Source organism: Vicia villosa, unplaced genomic scaffold, assembly GCF_029867415.1.
Source record: "Vicia villosa cultivar HV-30 ecotype Madison, WI unplaced genomic scaffold, Vvil1.0 ctg.000004F_1_1_1, whole genome shotgun sequence".
Taxonomy (NCBI): domain Eukaryota; kingdom Viridiplantae; phylum Streptophyta; class Magnoliopsida; order Fabales; family Fabaceae; genus Vicia; species Vicia villosa.
In genome coordinates this window covers 2117982-2133098 of record NW_026704934.1, presented here as the reverse complement: position 1 = coordinate 2133098, position 15117 = coordinate 2117982, and positions in this window count along the sequence as shown.

Genomic DNA, 15117 nt, shown 5'->3' with positions numbered 1-15117 from the left:
GAACAATACTCACTCTTGCTTCACAGCTTCGAGGAGAACAATAATAGAGACTTATAACTCTATAACACAGTCCAACTCACAATCTGAGTGGATCACACAAACCAACTCTCCTAGAGAGTGGCACAATTACAAAGCATTAATGCTTTTACATCTTGGACTCCTGCCTTTTCTAGGTTATAATGCTTCTATTATAACCTTTTCCCGACTGGATTTAGGCTTCAAAATCACAGCATATCAGCTGCTACAAATCTGTAGAAGATTCTCCATAAAAATAGATCTTTAATCAAATCTTCCTAAATTATCTCCATAATTAAAAAGTGAATATTTTTCTTGATTTTGACTTGATTTTTTAGACCTATTAATATGCGCCACATAGAATTGTATAATATTCCCAAAATATTCTGCATCTGTTGAATTCTTGAACTAATTCAGCAGCCCAATAGAGAACAAACATACACTAGAGATTCCACATAATTAGAGACATTAGCAAAAATGTTAGTCATTGGAATTTTGAAGCAAATAGGTCTTCAATCTAGAGTTTCCTAAAATGTATCAACATTCCTAAAATGTCTCAACATTTAGAAAACAAAATAAACCAATAAAGTCTCTGATTCATCAGTCTTGGACACCACATATACTTCTGGTTAGAACATCACTGACTGACTAGATGTCCTATACTTCTGGTTTGGACATCTCATTCGACATGTTGAGTCTGGAAGTTGATAACATCATTTTCAACATGTTGCTGCCAAGTTAGTTTTACCAAAATTTATGCTAATCATAATTTCAGAGAAATAACATGGTGCTTTGTGATCTTCATATTCATATGATACTCGGCTTTCATCTAAGGCTTGGGATTCATCCGATCATATTGCTTGCTTGTTGCTTCTTGTGGCTAAACTCCAAAGGAAAAGAAATAATCATTTTGACCAATGTCAAATACTTGCTCCATCTCGTTGTTAGTTCACTTGCAAACACAAAGGATTTTTCTTGGGATATCTTACAATGAGACCTTTTATTTCATGTCTTTTAATTTAAGCTTTAGGATAGTCTCTTAATCTCCTCTCATTCTTCAATTTTTAAAACTTCTCCTCTTTTTCAAAACCTTCTTGTTTTCAAACTTAAAACCTTTCATAATAAACATTGACTTTGTCAAGTTGTCATCATGGTTCATGGGTTCATGATTCAAGTATGGTTCATGGGTTTATTTCCATGTCATCACCATCATTCTATCAAGGTTTGGTTAAGAATCTTCAAGGAATTGTCCAGCATACATCATTTGGTTGATATATTTTAGGAATAAGCCACAAAAATACCACTGAAAAATAATTGAAATAGATATATTTATTATTTCTATCTAATAAAGAGATTTAAATAAAATGCATATGTTAAAAGACCCAACAAACTATTAGATTGATTCAAACCTAATACACAATCCCTTTTTTTAATTGTTAGATGCAGATTTTCTATTCAAATTCTTAGTTTCACATGATGTAAGTCGACTAAATCATTCAAAAATAAGTTACATTTAGTTTTATTATTTTATTTAACATAAACATGATGAAAATTTAAATACGTGAGTAAATTTTTGTTCAAAAATTTTGAATTTTTTTCTAAAGTTGTTTATTTGCAGATTCAAAACATAGGATATATGTATAAATTATAAAGCTTACTACAATTTAATATTTTTCAACATGTTTTATGCCTTAAATATTTATTTGAGTTAGAGACTTTCTATCACAAAGTTGTCATTCAATTTTCATACTTATACTAAGATTAATTATGACATAAACACTTATTTATTATTGGCTTATGATTATCATAACCCTCTGATACATATGACTTAATGAACCAAATAAATTCTAGTAGCTCTTAATCTATTAATGAAACATGTTAAGCAAAAATCTATTTAATGAGTTTCACATAAAGTGTTAATGTGATAAGATCTGTCTATATATATGAGATCAGAACATGAACTAGTGATGTATGTCTACAATGTCAGAGTAAATGCATAAATAGCTAAGAAACAAATTTATAAGTCTCACAATAACATAAGTGCACACCCTTGTTGATTTATGATTTTCTACTATGATTCTGGTGCTTTATCTCTAATGTAACTAGATGGAAAATATTCATATTTACTTTTATATCGATATTTGTGATGATTTCTATTTACCAAAAGATTTCTCAACATTGATAAACTTTTGCGTACTACTAAGATGATCATCCAAAGTAATTAACATATATCATTGAACTATATGACAAAATAAATCACTAACATAACATAACATCACACAATAAAGATACTCTTCAATAAATTTAACATTGTTCAACATAAAAAAAGTTAGTTCATAGTAAGCAGAATAAATACATCAATAAAATTTTCCAAGTCTAATAGTTCAAAGCACAAGGAAAATAAAAATTAAACCTAAAAGTGTCAGTTTTACACCTTGAACTCTTTAACCAGGAAGAGGCAGATTGTAGAATGCCAAATTGAGTGATATCCTTCAAGAATTGCATGTCAAGAGATGCCTTAGTAACTAGTTCAACTTCTCTTCCCTCGTTGTGGAATATTGTCTCTTAGTGATTTCTCATATTCTAAACCTTTTTGTAATCCCAATGCAGCTCCTTTTATAGGATCCTTCAATATTAGGGTTAATACTAGACCTTAGATCGTGGGCCTTTTAATTATCTGCTGATGTGACTCAAAAAATAAGGTATATCCCATTTCTTATCCAATATTACGTGTACTGGGTTAATACACAACAAGACAACACATTTCATAGTAAACTGATGAGTGTGGTGACTTCTTTAGTACCTCAATTAAGCTTTTTAGATCTTTTTTTCTTTTAGTGTGTCATCCTTTTCCATTCAGTTCCTCCATCTAAACTCTAATTTTTCTTCTCAAATCTCTTATACGTTAGCATTATCACTAGAGTTAAGAACCCTTACCATAATTTTCTGGCTAAAAGCCTAGTGGGAGGTGTTCCTGAGTTCAATGGTGTTGATGTTTTTGTTGTTGTTGTTGTTGTTAAAGATTTTGAACAACTATGATTTATTCCTTAAAGCCTTTACGGATGGATTGCAAGTGCTGAAAAAACATTTTCCAATTTTTGGAACAATCGTCTAATTAGAAGTTTGATGCATTCTAAGCATCCGAATTGCATACGCTAATGAAAGAAATAATAATGATAGCATCAACAATCTATCTTGGTGAAGACAGGTCTGACATTCAAGTGCATATCTCTAACACCATGTATGGGACCTAAACATGTTGTATTTTTAATATTCTGAATAAACAATTTTGATATTCTAGGAAGATTTGTTGTATACAATATAATTTTGATATTCTAGGTAAACAATGTAACTATTTAAAAAAAAACTCTAACCCCTCGCTTTTGTTTTAAAACTGAGGGATTAGAGTAATTTTTTTCCAAAAATGGTTACATTGTTTACGCCGAATATTAAAAAATACAATGTATGCAACAAATATTGTATGAGACTTGCTCATGCTGTAATTTTAATATTGTGGGTAAACAATATGATATTCTGTGAAGATTTGTTTCATACAATGTATTTTTAATATTTTGGGCAAACAATATAACCATTGTTGTAAAAAAAAAAATTACTCTAGCCCCTCGGTTGTTTTACAAACCGAGATGATAGTTAAGTATTTTTTTCCATTATTTTCAATAAATGGCCTTACACAAATCTTTATCGTCTATTTAAAGGTTATCAACGCTATAGAATTCACCATTAGCGATCCTCGTGAAACCTAAGGGACGTCCATTATATAAGTTCTCTTACAATTTTGGAAATCTAAATGAAACTGGAAATTAGAAAAGTTCTCTTCGATGGATTGCAAGAGTAGAAAATTATATGGGTTCAAGGTTTGTTGTATTAAATTTTTATTTATACTGAAATTTTTTTTTATTACAGATTTTAATTATCTTACCCTTTTTTTCACAAGAAACAAATACATGCAAGATTCGTATATGAAAGAGTTTCTCAGAATATCAAAGAATTGAAGATCCAACAACTGATCTTCATGGACAATTAATGTAATATTCTTTGTAAACACTGTAATGAGTTTTATTAAAAAAAGTAATATTATGGTAAACACTGTAACAAGATTTAATAAAAAAAACTAATGACACATCGATTTTTATGATAAACCGAGATAAAAAAAAGGCGTTAGATTTTATAAATAATAAAAGTGCAGAAACTGGGGTTCGAACCCATGCCATAATAAACCTTTACCTCGGTGTCTTAAAAACCGAGGTGTTAAGTCGTTACTTTTTATGACGCCCTTCGTTACCTCGATTATTTTGCCGAGGTAAAATGCATTTCGCGTCTGATGTTAGAAGCACTTTTTGTAGTAATGACAAAACTTGTCACTAGAGCTATTTCTACATAAACACAAAACGCCTAAAAAAATAAAAGAGAACATCTAGTATGCTTTATCCTAATTTAACTAAAGTAGCACAAAACATGAATAAATGACATTTCTCACACTCTAATTTAACTTAAGATTTAAGTATAAGAGGATTTCATATCTAAGAAATAATGAGTTATCACCTTAGGTTAAAGTTCTAATAAAAACGCCTACTAAAGCCTTCGTCAAAGATATAAAATTTATCATAGTTTTGACTAAAGTCTACGCACCCACCGCTTTTTCTTCAAAATACATAATTGTGATCATTTTTAATGAAATTCTTTTACGGTCATTTATAATTCATATTTTGTGATGTTTAAAACTGATCAAGATTTTTGTTTTGGATTTGTATAAATTTTGGGAAGGATAGTCAGTTAAGGAATATTTGACTTACTCTGATTAATGATCTTTTATTCAAACATATATAATTTATTTTCTTTTTTCTAGGCATTATGGATCAATTCACCTTTAGATTAAATAATTGAATGAAGGTTATCCAACTTAGTAAGTACAATTGGCTTTTAATGTTTTTATTTATTATTATTTTCATTATAAATTAGAAAATACAAATAATCTATTATGCCAAACCATCGATTTATGATTTTCCAAAAAAATGTGGTAAAGCAATTAAAATTACATGTCAAAACAGGCTAAATTAATATCAAATTGAAAGGACTTGTGCATTAGGATAAGAACAGTAGCTAAACTTTTCTCAAAATCCTTAAACCTAGGTCTTACGTAACATAGATTAACTACTTTTAAACACAATGCATCAGATCAAAATTTTAGAAGTTTTCCAATTTTAAGTAAATATTCAATATAGTATCCATGTAGTACGAATGGTTTTGTAAGGAATCTTAGAACTTTAATATTGCCAGGAACTGTTCATGTTTATGAATCTTTTGGTGATTGATTTGGTTAAACAATATTTTTAGTTTAATTTATGGATTTACTAGCAGAATACTCGTGCGTTTGGACGAGTAAATTTTATTTAATATAGTAGAGATTTTATTTAGATATACATGTAAATTTAAAATGAGTTATTTAATTAGAAAATAATGATAATATGAACTCAATCGTATTAAATAACCATTAAAAAAATGACTTAAGAAATGGATAAAGAAAAAAAATAAAATTTTTTGACATTTGAAAATATGAATTTTATTTCTTAAATAAAACCAAGTGTTAATTAAAATAAAATAGATATTTTGTAGATAGTGACTACTGCGAGATACAAAGTTAGCTAATTGCATAACTATGGAATATTACCCAATTTGATAAAATAAATTGTTAAATTATTATATTAAAATTATTCTATTAAAATTATTATAAATTCTTTTTTGATTTTATTCTATTGGTAATAAAAAAAATTCTATATAATTATTTTGTCTACTTGTATAATATAATATTTTTAGAAAAACAATAGGAGATTTGTTTTTAAAAAATGACCTAGATTAATCTATATTTAAATTTTGAGATTTTTTTAACTTAATTGTTTTATTTGTTCGTATTCACATGTGTTTTATGTTTCTTTATTTTCATTGTTGATAGATGTGAAAAATTAAAATAAAGTAATAGTTATAAAATGTAAAATATTTGTTTGTAATCATCCGTGTTTTTTTGTTTTATTTGTTTACTTTATATATTTTTATGTTACAATCATTTATATTTTTGATAGAGTAGAAAACAAAAATAGATTTATGAGTATATGAAACGTATAAAAGATAAAATAATTAAATAAAAAAAGAAAATAAATATATAAATCTGAAATAAAAATAATTGAAGTAAATTAATATTAAGTATATAAAATAATATATGTGATGGGTTTAGATGATGGAGAATGAGTGGTTAAGTGAAACCAAAATCTAAAAAGTGAGAAAAGTATATTTAAAATGAGGAAATCAAATTGAAGTGTCACATGTCATTGCATGGATGAAAGTTGAAAGTATTGCTACATTTGTAAAAGACTTATGTATCCTTTTGTAGTGTAATTAAATTGAACATGGAAGGGCATGTTAGACAGTGCGCTAGTATCTTTCAGTAATAGTTATATAGTTGATTAGGAAATAGATACAAATATTTTTCATTTGTTCGATTTGAGTTACAATGATTTTTTAGATTCAATTTGAATGAAACATGTGATCTTTTGGATTTAAACTAAAGTGTTATGCTTTGGTGTTGTAGTTTCCTGTTGCTCAAAGAAATTTATTTTTAAATTGACATGTATTGCTTTGTCATGTCAATTATTTAAATGCAAGTTAAAATAGAATTATGCCTTATTAAATTATTAAAGAAATGAAAGGGCATGTTGACTTATAAATTTGTAAACATGTTGAAATATCAATAAAGGATGCAGAGATGATCAAATACCAGTGCAACTTAAACTGTCTATTACTAAATTTTTGTGCCTGATTTGTTGTTTTCGTGAGGATATTTCCACTTTTGTGATCGAAGCTTGTAGATATTTTGGTGTTGTGTAGGCTCTTCATTGACTAGAGATATAACTAGTGAAGTGTTGTCTTGAAAAATTTGTTGAGGTGCAATGGTGGAGATCAAAGAGACTCGCTAAAGAATTACAGCTAAAGCTAATCATAAGTTAACATATATTTTTATTTATGTTTGTTAGGGTGGATTCTGCTCATTGGAGACTAAAAAAACATGTTGGATACAAGCTGGAGAGATTTATGTTGAAGTTGGGATGCTGTGAACACCATGTTGAAGTTGCAGTTAGGTTCAGTCAGAGTGTCGTACTAAAAAATTATTAAAAATATTGAGCATCGGTATAACACTCCTTTCTATTCCAGGTTGCATGGTTTTGTCTTAAGACATTGTATACAACTCACTGAAAAGGAACAAGAAATGGTGAAGCATGTTGGTTCTAGCCAAGAAAGATGTGGTTGCTTCATCATAACAACATGTGGGTTATCGTGTGCCTGTTAGTTTGCCACTTTCCAAATACTAGGCAATCTAGTTCCTTTATACTCGATTCATGCATTTTGAACGAAATTGCACATTGAAGAACATAAGGTCAGTTGTAACACTCCAATTCTACCCGGTAATTATAAGCAAAAATCAGAGTATTTAAAAATCTTCATCAAACAATGGGATGTCACATTTCAATTTAAACGGACAAACATACTTATATTTCATTTAACATTGATACATAGCATTCGGAAACACAACTCCATGCAATTGAATCAAACTTCAACTTATAAATTAGAATCAACTTAGAAACATCTTTTATTCGACTTAAAAATAAATGTTGACTTAAAATACAACAATTTAAATAATAATAACTATCCCCTTGAGTGCTACGTATCAGAGCAATGGACACCAACTCGACTTATCATAGAGCAACATATATACTTCAAATAATTACTTCGAATATCCTCAGCTATTCTTGAGTACGTGCCAATTTCCCATGGTAGGGGAAATATCAGCAAAGGGGTGAGATATCTTACAATATAAAGGAATGCATGATAAATAATATAGGAGATATAGATCATATATAATTTCACTACTTCTCATCACATAACATCTCACAACAATTTTCATCGCAAAACAAATTATCATTATAATACAACTTTCAACACGACAACAATATCATTAATTAATTAGGACAATATGTTCAAATTCATAATTATAATATCATCATGTCACAACAAACATTTCATCATCTCATCATCTCAACAATCCAAACACAATTCAAATGCGACTCGAATATGAGTCAAACTTATGCATATGCATGTGGTACTATTTGGAGTAAAACTCTCAACTTAAACATTGCCATTGGGCACATCGTTGCTATTTGCCATTAAGGCCGTCATGTTTGCCATAGTTTTCAGGCCGTCGTGTTTGCCATAAGTTTCAGGTTATGCAATGGATGCGACTCAATGATGCACATCCACAAATACAATATAAACAATATGTCACACCTCGTCTAAACCACATCAACTTAATGCCAAGGTTCTATTGCAATAACCATATCATTACTATCATAGTAATTCATCACGTCTCAATCAAGTCGCTATGTCGTATCATCATACAACATTAATTCACTTCACAACACATCACAATACAACTTATCAACATTGAACATAGGATCTATAACAACAACAACAACAAATTTCACATACTAGCAACAATGACAACAATTTTGTCATATTAATAACAACATCAACTAATTCATCATCTTAACAACCAACATCAACAATTCAAATTATTAACAACAACATCAACACATTCATCACATTAACAACAAACATCAACAGTTCATCTTATTAACAACAACATTAACACATTCAGCATACTAACAGCAAACATCAACAATTTATCTTATTAACAACAACATCAACAAAATCATCATATTCCAAAATTTAACTAACATCATAATACGACATATTCAACTTCTTAATAAAAACACATTTTTTGTTAATTCATCCCAAGGAAACATTACCAACTCATACCTATCAAGATGTACAAATAATTGCATATAGCATACAACATCATTATCAATTCATACATATCAAACACATACCAAAGTATAAGTCATATTAAATAATCTTCTAATGGTCCTCAATCCATTCTTATAATATGGGAATTTATTTTAGCTTTCCAACGGTCCAAACGACACGTCAAACGGACCCCCAAGTCAAAAGTTATGGATTTTTAAAGTTTTGAAACAATTTCGAACAGTGGAACCCAGTTCCTTAAAACCGGGAACCGGTTCCCCTCTATTAAAATGCAGTTTTTATGCAATAGAACACCCAGGAACCTGGTTCCTTCAAATTGGGAACCGGTTCCCACTGTTGCAGAACCCTAAAAACCCAGATTTCTTGCTGCTACGAGTTCCCTCTCCTTAAACCTTCAAAACCCCATTTCTCAAACATCAAAACCTCATTTTAAGTCAAATTTCTCAAGTCTAACATTGGTATCAAATAGATATTCAAATACACATATCATTTACATCAATTGCACAACCAATCATCCATCAATTTCAACATTCATCATTCATAACATCCTTAAACACATAACAACTCAATTTCTTCACACATTCTTGGATTTACAATTATGAAATCTAACCTCTAACATACCCATCATCATGCCAACCCTTAGAGAGTAAGAACCCCACCATTACCTTAGCAAAAGCTTCATATTCATCAATGGAGTTTCTTCCCTTTATGCCCTAGCTTTCCTCTCTTCTTCTCTTCTTTCTCTTCTTTCTCTTCTTTCTCACCAAAATGAATTATGAGACTAAATCTCTAAGAACCTAACTCTTATTATCTCACTAATGGGCTTAACCCATAACTCTACCACTTAGGCCCAATACTACTAACTCCATTATATCATATATCCAATAAATCATAAAACAAACTATAAATAATTAAATAGTCACATAACATAAAAAAATATTATTTCTAATAATATTCCACAACTACAATCAATCCATAACGCAAATAATACCAACTCGCAATTGTATTTCTCCGACTAATCCGACCATAAACTTAACCGCTCAAATCAACACGTTAATCCAATCACGCCTTTAAAATAATACCGATAAGTACCGACTTCAACTAATTCTAACGAATAAATCCTTAATCAATTTAATTAAATAATTAATTAAATTTGGGGCGTTACAACTCTCCCCCACTTAGAATATTTTCGTCCTCGAAAATTTATCCGACATAACCATCCTCAACTTCGCTTCCAAATCCATGATCCTCAATTGCGTTTGACAACACTCTGACTACCACCATAACTCAACACGACTTAAATCCAATGTCAATTATTCGACATTTCTACAACATACTTGTTAACAACTTACCATCCACCTCAGAAATAACACGCTTTAAACGTGGAGATACAATCTCACCTCATCAACTTAGCAACATAGTCATCATTGCTCAACAATACCTTGACATATCGATTCTTAATGTAGTAACAATCATAACCCTCATATTCTTGGGTGTTCAACGCCACACCATTATTGTATTAACAACATTCTCAACACCAGAACACATACGTACTTTCATTCCCATAATTATGCATACCAATATTCAACAAATACCAACAACTCTAACTCCGCCTCGTCATATCACTCTTATAGTGACATCAACATAGCCAGCATACTCAACTCATTCATAGTATGAAATATCACTTCTTACTTACAATAACCAACAACAATATCATGACAACAGAAACCAAATCAGCATAACGTCAACTTAACAAGATTACTTGACGAACACACCTAACTTCACCATCAACTAGCAATCCTTATATCATCCTTATAAACTCAGCAAGTATTCACGAGAAAATACCATATCTCCGACACTTCATCTTCATTCCAACAACTTACTAAATCAAACATGTGGATCAAGACATACCATTCTCCTAAACTTCTGAGACTTAGTTTTTTACCTCCAACAAACATACATTCATAGCAACTGCGCCACCTTACAATTCCGCTGCGCAACTCTTATAATCCATCTTAAGTCACCATCCACATTAAATTTTCGTCAATTATGTGGGTCACAAGTCTTAATCTAGTTTGGACTTCCTTTAACATCCACCACGAAATCGTGGTTCGCTCGACATTCTCAATCCTACACTTTGCGATGTTATCTTGCCTATAAACCAACTCCTCCAACTTGTTCACTACATATCAACTATTCATGGATACTTTTCTATTAACTCACACCAACCAGAGAGCAACTATCTTCAAGACGTAACATTCATCACTTTACGCACTATCAAGCTAGCAAGATATGTCTATACTATCCAATCACGATTTATTCTACTATCAACAAGAGATTAAGGGTGATCAAGTCCTCAATTTGTTAATAGATAACCGACAACCATAATGGAGTATAAACCATCATTACCAACATTAATAATTTTCTTTTCCAACTTGTACTCATATCACCAGAAGCATTATAATTCCATAATTCACTAATCTTTCAAAATCATTTGAACAAGCTAACATCGACGTCTTGCAGCTACATATTAAAACACCTCTGACGATGCCTCAGAACTAAAATTCCTGTACGCCATTATCAACACTTCTTATTATTGAAATCATACTCATTTTTTCACATTTCCAACTCTTAATCGCGCTTCAGAACATTTCAACAACTTCAACAGCTTCCACTACTGTCTCAATCACTTACCAAGAATCCCACAACAAGGTCTACAACATTACTTTACTTAATCACTAATCCAACATCGACATCTTACGCAAGGTTTCTTAAACAACACTTCACAATCCATCAGTAGCACTGGAACATCGCAACTTTCTAAATTATGTCTTCTAGAAATATCCATCAAATACGTCTAATCATCTACCTTCAAGACACTCCAACTTAATTAACGACCAAAGTCTTAAATACAAGTCACCTTCGATTCAGCAAACAACAAACTCCAACAACACTTGCACTGTCACCCTCAGCAGCATACTACATCCTACAACCGAAACATACCCGATAAGCATAGCTTCTCCCCCACTTAGTTTCAAACCAACTCCTGCAGACAAACAACTTGAAAGCAACAAGTACCGATAATATTTCACACACTTGTCGTGTACACGGGAATAAACATCATTAGATAACATTGGCCGGACAGACCGACCTGCTCTGATACCACTAATGTAACACCCAATTCTACCCGGTAATTATAAGCAAAAATTAGAGTATTTAAAAATCTTCATCAAACAATGGGATGTCACATTTAAATTTAAACCAACAAACATACTTATATTTCATTTAACATTGATACATAGCATTCAGAAACACAACTCCATGCAATTGAATCATACTTCAACTTATAAATTAGAATCAACTTAGAAGCATCTTTTATTTGACTTAAAAATAAATGTTGACTTAAAATACAACAATTTAAATAATAATAACTACCCCCCGACTACTACGTATCAGAGCAATGGACACCAACTCGACTTATCATAGAGCAACATATATACTTCAAATAATTACTTCGAATATTCTCAGCTACTCTTGAGTACCTGCCAATTTCCCATGGTATGGGAAATATCAGCAAAGGGGTGAGATATCTTACAATATAAAGGAATGCATGATAAATAATATAGGAGATATAGATCATATATACATAATTTCACTACTTCTCATCACATAACATCACACAACAATTTTCATCGCAAAACAAATTATCAATATAATACAACTTTCAACACGGCAACAATATCATTAATTAATTAGGACAATATATTCAAATTCATAATTATAATATCATCAGGTCACAACAAACATCTCATCATCTCAACAATCCAAACACAATTCAAATGCAATTCAAATGCGACTCGAATGTGACTCAAACTTATGCATATGCATGTGGTACCATTTGGAGTAAAACTCCCAACTTAAACATTGCCATTGGGCACATCGTCTCTATTTTCCATTAAGACGTCATGTTTGCCATAGTTTTCAGGCCGTCGTGTTTGCCATAAGTTTCAGGCTATGCAATGGATGCGACTCAATGATACACATCCACAAATACAATATAAACAATACGTCACACCTCGTCTAAACCACGTCAACTCAATGCCTAGGTTCTATGGTAATAACCATATCATTACTATCATAGTAATTCATCACGTCTCAATCACGTTGCTATGTCGTATCATCATACAACATTAATTCACATCACAACACATCACAATACAACTTATCAACATTGAACATAGGGTCTATAACAACAACAACAACAACAAATTCCACATACTAGCAACAATGACAACAATTTCGTCATATTAATAACAACATCAACTAATTCATCATGTTAACAACCAACATCAACAATTCAAATTATTAACAAAAACATCAACACATTCATCACATTAACAATAAACATCAACAGTTCATCTTATTAACAACAACATTAACACATTCAGCATACTAACAACAAACATCAACAATTTATCTTATTAACAACAACATCAACACAATCATCATATTCCAAAATTCAATTAACATCATAATGCGAAATATTCAACTTCTTAATAAAAACATATTTATTGTTAATTCATCCCAAGGAAACATTACCAACTCATACCTGTCAAGATGTACAAATAATTGCATATAGCATATAACATCATTATCAATTCATACATATCAAACACATACCAAAGTATAAGTCATATTAAATAATCTTCTAATGGTCCTCAATCCATTCTTATAATATGGGAATTTATTTTAGCTTTCCAACGGTCCAAACGACACGTCAAACAGACACCCGAGTCAAAAGTTTTGGATTTTTAAAGTTTTAAAACAATTTCGAACAGTGGAACCCGGTTCCTTAAAAATGGGAACCGGTTCCCATCTATTAAAATGCAGTTTTTATGCAATAGAACACCCAGGAACCTGGTTCCTTCAAACTGGGAACCGGTTCCCACTGTTGCAGAACCCCAAAAACCCAGATTTCTTGCTGCTACGAGTTCCCTCTCCTTAAACCTTCAAAACCCCATTTCTCAAACATCAAAACCTCATTTTAAGTCAAATTTCTCAAGTCTAACATTGGTATCAAATAGATATTCAAATACACATATCATTTACATCAATTGCACAACCAATCATCCATCAATTTCAACATTCATCATTCATAACATCCTTAAACACATAACAACTCAATTTCTTCACACATTCTTGGATTTACAATTATGAAATCTAACCTCTAACATACCCATCATCATGCCAACCCTTAGAGAGTAAGAACCCCACCATTACCTTAGCAAAAGCTTCATATTCATCAATGGAGTTTCTTCCCTTTATGCCCTAGCTTTCCTCTCTTCTTCTCTTCTTTCCCTTCTTTCTCTTCTTTCTCTTCTTTCTCTTCTTTTTCTTCTTTCTCTTCTTTTTCACCAAAATGAATTATAAGACTAAATCTCTAAGAACCTAACTCTTACTATCTCACTAATGGGCTTAACCCATAACTCTACCACTTAGGCCCACTACTACTAACTCCATTATATCATATATCCAATAAATCATAAAACAAACTATAAATAATTAAATAGTCACATAACATAAATAAGTATTATTTCTAATAATATTCCACAACTACAATCAAACCATAACGCAAATAATACCAACTCGCAATTATATTTCTCCGACTAATCCGGCCATAAACTTAACCGCTCAAATCAACACGTTAATCCAATCACGCTTTTAAAATAATACCGATAAGTCCCGACTTCAACTAATTCCAACGAATAAATCCTTGATCAATTTAATTAAATAATTAATTAAATTAGGGGTGTTACATCAGTCATGATGAGAGTGGTACAAAGCGGGATTTAGAAGCGGAGTGTGAAGAGTTGAAGACATCTTTAACCTTATTGGATATTATAGGCTAGAGGCTATTGAAGAAAATGGTTTGGAAATTAATATATCCATCCACAACTTCTATGTGTCCACTGTCGGTGAAGTAAAAGCCAAAGAGGGGTGTTAAGAAGAGTAGAAAGAGTCAAGAGAGTGACGTGTTGTGGGGTCCTAACTAGTGGGAGTATGCAGAGGGCTCGCAAGGGAGTCAGACTACAAAGAGACCATGCACAACAAACAATAAGTCAAGCGTTAAGAACGCCGATTGGAAGCCATTGTCCACCAAATCTTCAAGACTTATCCACTTGTCACAGTTCCCTACTTTTTTACATACAT